The following is a 9,355-nucleotide window of genomic DNA, read 5'->3' as shown; positions in this document are numbered from 1 at the left end:
CACCGGACTTGTGCTGACCGGACATTTTGACCATTCTAATGGTTGAATTAAATGATAACATCAAATTTTGATCAGCGGCCAAACCATGTGTTGGGGGTTCTTGACCAATATTTCAAGGACAATTATGAAGAAAACAAATAACAAGCTTTTATGTAACTCAAATACTACATATTTTTTCCACAAATAGCCATATTTTGAAACATTTTGAAAAATGATTCCATAATTTAATGAGAATAAAAAAAAAAAATTAATGAGGGCCCAGTTCTGCCCCCCCCCCCCCCTACCCTGGGCCCGGGACAACAGACCCGTTTGTCCCCCCCTATCGGCAAGCGTGCATACAGTACATACAGTCCAAGAAATGATGACACACAGCATCATTAAGATAAAACATACAATCAAATACACTAAGATGTAATATGAGTGCAGACTTGATTCTAGAAGCTTGTTCTTAAGTGTTTAATGAAGGAGGTGAGGGTGGGTGTGTCTCGTATGACATTTGGTACTGTGTTCCATGTATGAGATGCTCGGTATGGAAACGCTGACTGCCCAAAAGCACTTTTTCTGAATGGGACAATACAGTCACCTCTAGACCCTGCTCTGGTTAACCTGTTCATGTTTTTCTTTATAACTATATTTAATGGAGGTGGAGCCAGACCACGGATGATTTTATATACAAGGATCCAATCTGAGTATTTAATTATATTGTCCCGGCTCAAAAGTTCATATTTCTTCAAGATTGCACAATGGTGGTACGTGTTGGACTTTTTATCTAGAATTTTCAAAGACTGTTTGTATGCAATCTCATCAGGCTTTAGTGTGGATTTACATGCCATTGCCCAGCTTGTTATACAGTAGGCGCTCTGGGTGCCTTGAAGGGCGCTATATAAAACCAAGTAATTATTATTATTATTAGGTGATATGTAGTACTATCATTGCATTAAGAAACACTTTGGATGAATCAACAGTTAAATTATTTCTAATGTATCTGAAGTAAGAGAGATTAAATTTTATTTGATTCATAGATCTTTTTATTTGTTGTTTGAAGCGTAACTGTGAGTCTATCATGATTCTCAGATAGTTGAACTCCTGTACAACCTCAAGTCTTGTTCCCTGTGTCAGGAGTTATATCAGCACTTACTCTATTTGAAAAAAACATACAGACAGTCTTTGATACATTAAGGTGTAAATGAGAATGTTGCAGCCAGTTTGACACATTAGACATGGCAGCTGATAAATATTGTGCAGCTTGATGTTTTGTTTTGGCATATACATAGACAACTGCATCATCAGCATACATTTGGCAAGTAACATTTGATGGACAGTTATTTGGTAGGTCATTTATGTATAGACTGAATAACAGTGGTCCCAAGACTGAACCTAGAGGTACAGCAAAAGAATTTTCTAAAATTGCAGATGTAGTGTTGTGTACTTTAACACACTGTTTTACACCCACACACCCAAAAGGCCCTGTCCCAATACACCCACTTCCCCTACTTTTCAGCCCTGCCCCTAAATTTTGCACGTTCCCGTGGTGGTGGTGTCCCAATTCCTCTTTTCATCTAGGGGGAGTGCGGAAAACGAGGGTAGTGTGTATGAATCTAGCCCTTCACAGCTAGGGATTTCAGATGCACCCTAGCTGACCTAGGGCCAGAAACATTTCCCAGAATGCTTTTCGTCGTCATTTGCGGACTGAATCAAAAAAAAAAACATGGCGGACATTTCTTATTTTTTAGTGAATAAAATCAATATTTTGAGTTAGTTTCTGCATAAAAATGCGTTTTGATTACATTTCTAGCGAGAAATATATATTTTACTTTCATAATATTCACTCAGTGAATGTATATAATCACTCGCTTGCCCGTTGTTGCGTAGTCTTTTTCAAACCTCGCCAGAATAAAGGCTGATTTATGGTTCCGCTTTACACCAACGCAGAGCCTATGGCGTAGGTTACGCAGCGAAGCGCGCCGTACCCTACGCCGTAGGCTCTGCGTCCCAATACACCCCCTACTTTCTACCATTAGCCCTACTTTCTACCACTATCCCTCCCTCACTACCACTACCCCTAAAAAAGAAGCCACAGATTTTAGGGCACTTGAAATCTTCCCAGGGCCCTGTCCCAATACACCCACTACCCCTACTTTTCAGCACCACCCCTAATACACCCCCTACTTTCTCTGTGTAATGTATGACTCTATCCATTTGATTGAAGCCAAGGATAACTTAAAATAAGATAATTTAGTCATTAAAATTTTATGATTTACAGTGTCAAATGCCTTACGCAAGTCAAGAAAGACAGCTCCTATGACGCCACCTGCATCTAATTTTGATTTCATGTTTTCCAAAAGATAGCAAATGGCCGTCTCAGTAGATTCAATTCAATTCAATTCAATTTTATTTATATAGCGTCTAATACAACAGATGTTGTCTCTAGACGCTTTCCAGAGATCCAGAACATAAACATAAACATAAACATAAACATAAACATAAACATAAACCCCCGAGCAATTATTACATAAACAATGGCAGGTAAAAACTCCCCTAGTGGGAGAAAAGCCTTAAGCCAAACAGTGGCAAGGAAAAACTCCCCTTTAGGAGGGAAGAAACCTTGAGCAGGACCTGGCTCATAAGGGGGGACCCTCCTGCCGAAGGCCAGACTGGGGGAGTCAGGGACGTCAACAGCACACAGCAGGCATGTGGAAGCAGTAGAGTGGTTTTTCCTAAAGCCAAATTGCATTTCATTTAAGGTGTATGGACTGTTATTAAAGTGCCTAATAAGCTGTTCAGCCACTAATTGTTCAGCTATTTTGGAGACTACCGGGGGAATGCTAATTGGTCTGTAGTTACTTATTATTGTAGGGTCTCTGATTTAAAAATAGGTGTAATGACTGCGGATTTCCAGGAATTAGGGAAAGTACCTTCATTTATTGATTGGTTAATAATACCAGTGATTGGAGCAATAAGAGGTTGTTTAAGAGTTTTAAGTAACATAGTGTCCATATCAAATGTATCTTTGGCTCTAGTATCACCAAGTATTAGGTAGGCATGCTCATACACACACACCAGGAAGACCAGGAAGACCTGGTCTGGAATTGGAGAAAAAATTCTTTGAAAACATTTTTTGGAGAAAAAAACAACTGATATTCTGCATATCATACTTATACTGTAAATGGTTCAAGACGTCCTTGTTTCTATTCTCATATATGTACAATGCACATTTTTAATCAACCAGGATGTAGGAACTGTACTAGGCAGCGTTCAGTTATTCTGCTCCTCACCGGTGGAACAAACTTCCTGTAGACCTGAGGTCTGCTCCAACTGTCAGCTCCTTTAAATCAGGCATAAAAACACTGTTTACTGAAGCATACTCTTAAATTAAATACTTACCTGCTCTACTCTACTGCCCTTACTTTTTAACAACTTGTACTTTTTATTATTATATTACTTCTTTTCTTATCATTTTATTTCATTTTATTTTTTTCCTGTTTAATTGTGTCTTGCCGCTTTTAATGTTGATGTAAAGCACTTTGAATTACCTTGTCTTGAATTGTGCTATACAAATAAACGTGCCTTGCCTTGCTAAATTGGTTATGATGTCAGTGTGTGTTGGTCTATGCTTCAGCTTATTCCCGTTGCTCGGAGGCCTGGACAGAGTAGTTTTTGTAGCCTCTCAGTGTGGTTACATGCACATCTAAATCAAGCTATTGGCAACAATCTAGCTAAGGATTAAACTGGAGTTTCCGAGAAATCAAAGTATACATGCGTTAGAAGACAATCGATTATTGAGTGAGGTGCATTCGACTCCATGATGCTAGGTGGTGCCACACACACTTTTGCGGTGGCGTTCTTCCGGTTCTCTCGTACCTTTCAATAATCATGTCTAGCTCATACTGCTGCACCTTTCACTTTTTAAAAAATGTAATATAATAAGAGCTGTCATTTGCCTATTGCCTATGGGCCTATTTACTGTACAGTGAGCGAAAAGAACCGAGTCAAATTCCATGTCTGGTTTGACCTGACTTGGCCAAATAAACATGATTCTGATTCTGATTCTGTGTTGATATTCTGGTTTTCGCAGCTCATCACTTCTAGAAGGGGAGGTCCCGCGGCAGTCACTAGCTCAGTTAAGCGTGGGTTGCGTATACATGCCGGAATAACTCGAATTAGGATTATCTGGCACTAAAAGCTCGATCTCAAGACCTTCAGTTCGGTTCGACTGCGGCCCGGCTAAAGTGTATACATGGCTTTTAAAAATTCGATATCGGTCGGATTAAGGCAACAATTCGACTTTCTGTTAGTGCATGTAAATGTACCGATTATCACTTTCTCACCTGTAATCGTCATGCTACCTCGCTTAGTTAAGCAATCAGTGGTTTGTATTAACCCAGCGTCGGCTAACCACAACAGTCATTTTTCATTTCACCGTCGACCCAACATGTTAAACGGTGTTTCCCACAGTGAATGTCTGACGGCAGCTCTCCAGATATTTCGGCGGGTTCGGCTGAAGGACCTACTTGCCAAAGCCAAATTTGATTGACATGTGTAATTAAAAATGACCATTGCAATTATCAGATGCTGGATTCGTGTAAACGGGTGGTTGTTTTGCGAAGAGCATGACGATTAGGGATGAGGAGGTGATAATGAGTAGCAATTGGCTGAGCCGACTGTCAATCAATCATATTATAAGTAAATGTATTGCTCGATAAAAACTGTCCTGCGTGGTACAAGAAAAATCCCCTCCTCTCAGAGTTGTCATGGGTGTGAAATCAAAAGATTGAGACCAAAACGGTGTTTTGAACCAGGCTATAAAAATTTTGGCGGTGAACATTTTAACATGGGAGTCAAAGAAAATAGACTCGCTTTTACAGCCAGCCTCTAGTGGCCAGTCAAGGAACTGCAACGAAACTTAGTTCCGCATGAGCCTCAATGCGGAAATAAGATGGTTGACAGACTTCAAAAATGCTTTGTCCACTGTTTTATACACTTTATGGGCATCAGATCTATGTCAAATGTCAACACTGTCCCTACATCATGCTTATGAGTGAGGTACAGTCAAATTCACCACTTGTGAGTGCAGAATTAGTCAGTCCACAAGGAAAGTGAAAGATATGCAGCCACAACTTCTCCACCTGTGTGAGTGGTCCTTCTACGTTTCTCCTGGCCATCAAAGTTGAATATCTGCTCCTCCAATCAATCTGAATTTTGACAGTTTGGGAGTGGAGACCAGTGAGTGCCTTGAACAGCTAATATAATGTTCCCCATTTCCTGTCCAAAAGAGCTATGGTCTTGCAGGTTTTATGAGTTCCCCTACTCCAACATACCTGATTCAAACGCAGGAGCCATAAACTGACTTGTGCAGACCTTGCTGCCTAGCTGATGGTGATCCATTCATCTGAATCACGTGTGTTCGAGCAGGAAAACACTTAAAAAACTGCAGGACAGTGGCCTTTGAGGACCGGATTTGGGGGTACACTGAGCTAATAGCCAATCATTGTAAAACCTGTGGATTGTAAAAAATGTACAAAGTATATCAGTGTATGAAAGCTGTATTCCTCCTTATTCCTCCGTATATATACAAATATATACATATATCCTTTATTTACCCAGATTTAAAAAAGTCTCATTGAGATTAAAAACCTCTTTTACAAGACAGACCTGGCCAGAAAATAAATTAGAAATGAATCTCTGACTCCTTTCAGCTCTGGCTGACATGAGATATGCTTTATATGCACTGCTGCTATGTCTGAGCTACTTGTAGGAACTCAACAAAGGAAAGCTTAGCGCTGCAGAAACAAGCCCACACTGCCACCTAGCATTGGTTAGTGTAATAAGACACAAATGACAACAGGTATGCTGTAATGCTAACAACAACCTGGGTCCTGCCCTATATGTGGAGTGCTTGGGTTTTTGCTTTGTAGAAGCATGAGTCAGGCTTAAGTGACTTACAAATATATTGGTGTCCACCTCGGCTGCGATCATTACAGGAAGTGCAAAGTTGCAGTGCATTTTGAAGGATAAGTGGCTGTGGCAGAAAATCATCAGTCTCCACACCCAAAGTGTTACAAGTTAGGAAAATTCATGTGAACAGAAATCAACGTAAAGGGTAGAATTACGCACAATTACCTGATCTCTTCTAAATATGACAGTTTTTCTGCTCAATTCTGCAACTGCATGGGATGAATTAATCCATGAGAACAATATAATTCTCTTGTGAGCATGTTTTATTGGTTTAATAACATTTTGCATAAATGTGATGCTATAATTAGCTAACTAGCTCCTACTTAAACTGAGCCATTGACAAGGGTTAACTTGTGTAAGAGTACTCCCTAAAGCAGGGGTGGGCGATTCCTGGTCCTCGAGGGCCGTGTCCTGCACGTTTTAGATGTTTCCCTGCTTCAACACACCTGATTTCAATGAAAGATTGTTAATACGTCATCAAGGGCTACACAAGTCTGGTAATGACTCAGCCGTGTCTATCAGCATTGTGTTTAAACAGGGATACAGGACATGGACATGTGCAGGGACATGGCCCGAAAGAGCTCAAAGCCACTGCTTATAGTTTGGAAATACTCAACCAGCTTGGGGTGTTTTAATGGTTGACTCTCTCCCAGTCTGTTTGTGGCCCTGTGATTGACTGGTTACCTGTCCAGGCTGTACCTTGTACCAGGTACATGTACCTGAAGAGTGAATGAATGCTCCAGGAGATCTCTGTGACCCTGATTAGGAAAATGTGGGTATAGATCATGGATGGACGGGTGGATGGACTCCCCCTGTTCTTTTTTATGTTTTCTTTTTAAAACTCCAGTTAACATTTCTTTCTAAATGTTTGCCATGATATGTAAATGTCTATATAAGTCTGTGTTTGAAGATCAGGAGTGAACTTTAAGGAGAGCTACATCAAATTTGATTGGCAGATGAATCGACATCGACATGTCAGCCCGACTCCAGTCAGTTATTTTTCCTCCCCAGTATGCCCCCTCCCCATCAGCCAGATGCACAGATAACAATTTAAAGTAGGTCACCTCACAAAATGATGCATTGTTTTCAAACTTTACACTGATTTTTTTTATCCTTCCAGCCTTGTGGGCCTCTAATATCATCGGAGCGGAGAGTTTGGGCCTCGGTAAACCTGTGGACTAAAACAGTGTTGCCTGTATAGATGGATCAAAGCAGCATGGGGATAAAGCCCTCCAGGAAATATGGTGGTCGAATCCCAAATTCATACGTACTGTATCATGTCCACTTGGACCTATTGTTGGTGAGTGTCAATGCAGATGATACTTTGGACTAGTTTGGCCCAGTTTGGTTGGAAATGGGCACATTTAGTCAATCGACAATACCACAAACCGTGTGAGGTGACCTCAATTTGGAGAAATGTTAAAACTGATTAATTTCAGTGCTTTCAATACTCACACTTGGGCCAGCGAAAATGAAAACTAGTGCTTTAGTAATCCTGACATCCATCGATACGATTCAAAAAAGTAAATGTTGATGGGTAACTTGGCCTAATATGCTGGTCATTCAGTTTAATCAAAAATTTTAACAAATATAAAAAGATACTAATGTCACCACCTAATGTATACTGTATTTATCTCACCAAATGTTTTTCCTGATCTTTCTGAAGCAAAACAACTTTAAGTTTATGCAACATTTGACAAAATATTTAAAACTGGAAGCTAATTTTGAACATTTACACCCTTTCCATCGTTCCCAGCACTGTTCTCTCCATCGTTTTTTTCTCAGGTCTTGTTAAAAATGTAGTATCGTTGATAATAACCACAGAGACTGGACAGTGCATGCATGAAAATGTAGACATCAAACTGCGTTTTGTTGTTTGTAAAGAAGGTTTGATAAAGACACCAGAGGCAGACTTTTGCAGTATTAAATGTAAAATCCTGGCAAGATTTAATTTCCCCTTTTTTTTTTTTATTTTGTTTTAATCATGATATCTTCACCTGCCTCGCTATTTGTGAACAGCAGTGAGGAAGAGCAGTGAGGAAGAGCGGCGAGGAAGAGCAGTGTGCATTACGAGGATTTCCTGTGATCTGTCACTGACTGTAATGAGCGATTACGGGACAAACTCTGCTGGTGAATTGGGATTTGTGCAGCTTTTGTTGAGAAAACTCTAACAAAACAACCATATTCACAAAATAAACTAACAGTATAAGAAACTGAATTAATATTTTGCAGTTTGAACCATTATGTCAAATGTATTCACTTAACAGTATCTCTCATTTAAGCTTTAACAACAAGTGAACAAGTTAATCATTCATTACCGTTTCAAAAGCTTTTCTTTATCCTAAATTACTTAAAGGTAGTACTTTGGAATATTGACTGACTTCATGTAAAAGTTTTTGTTGTTCCAATGAAACCATGATCATTTGTTTGTTAATTTTACAAAGAAAACAATAAATGAATGAGACACTGGCCATATTTATCTTAGTGATAAAATCACCTTAATCTCTGTAAGAATTCAGTTTGCTTACCCTCATCCAACTACCAGAATTAAATGTGAATGTTATAAAAGTCAAACTTTTATTTTGAAATCATACTATATTTTTAATAATCACTTCCAAATATTGACATACTTACTTCCCATTACATTTTGAACACATACCTGTAAAGGAATACAGTATGCCTTAAAGCTTTGTACCAATACTTTTAGTGAGACAGCGGTTTCTGTTTTTTTTGGTCATTTTATATCCTATAGATGCAGCACTACACAAGTACAAGACTTCAGGTTTTATGTTGTAATTCTCTGTAAACCTGAGGACTAACACATGAATCCTGCATCCTACTGACCCAGTCGAGACACTCAGGTGAAGATTATTTATTTATGTAAAGGCAGCTGAATGGAGCTACTTGTGATATTCAAGTAAATGCTGTATTTTATTTTATTTTATTGTATTATTTTATTTTAAAAAAGGATAAAAAAACATACTGACAAGTGATGTTTTTATGTAATGAGACTGTTTGAAGAGATTTGCTTGTGTGACAGCTTAAATGATGTGTGTCACTAACTAATGTTTAAAGTTTTTTAAATACTTAAAGGTAGGTTAAGGGATTTCTGGACAACATCACATCAGTTGATATTTGAAGCAAAACAAACATGGAAAGTTTTGTATTTTTACGAAGGAGGAAACCAGGAACCTTCTCGCTGTAAGGCAACAGTGTTCTCCACCAAGTCAATGTGCCAAGTGGTTAGTGGTTTTGAAGTCATCTCATTATGATAATAAAATAATAATAATCAGACTTACATCAAGAATACACAGTAAAAATATTTCTGACAGACCATCAGTGTGAAGAAATACTAGCTTACTTTCAAGAGGCACCGCCCAGCACTCAACGCCTCCCGGCC

This window comes from Cololabis saira, chromosome 4 (genome assembly GCF_033807715.1).
Source record: "Cololabis saira isolate AMF1-May2022 chromosome 4, fColSai1.1, whole genome shotgun sequence".
NCBI classification, from domain to species: domain Eukaryota; kingdom Metazoa; phylum Chordata; class Actinopteri; order Beloniformes; family Belonidae; genus Cololabis; species Cololabis saira.
The sequence above is the reverse complement of the archived record's forward strand: the minus strand, read 5'-3'. Positions refer to the sequence as shown.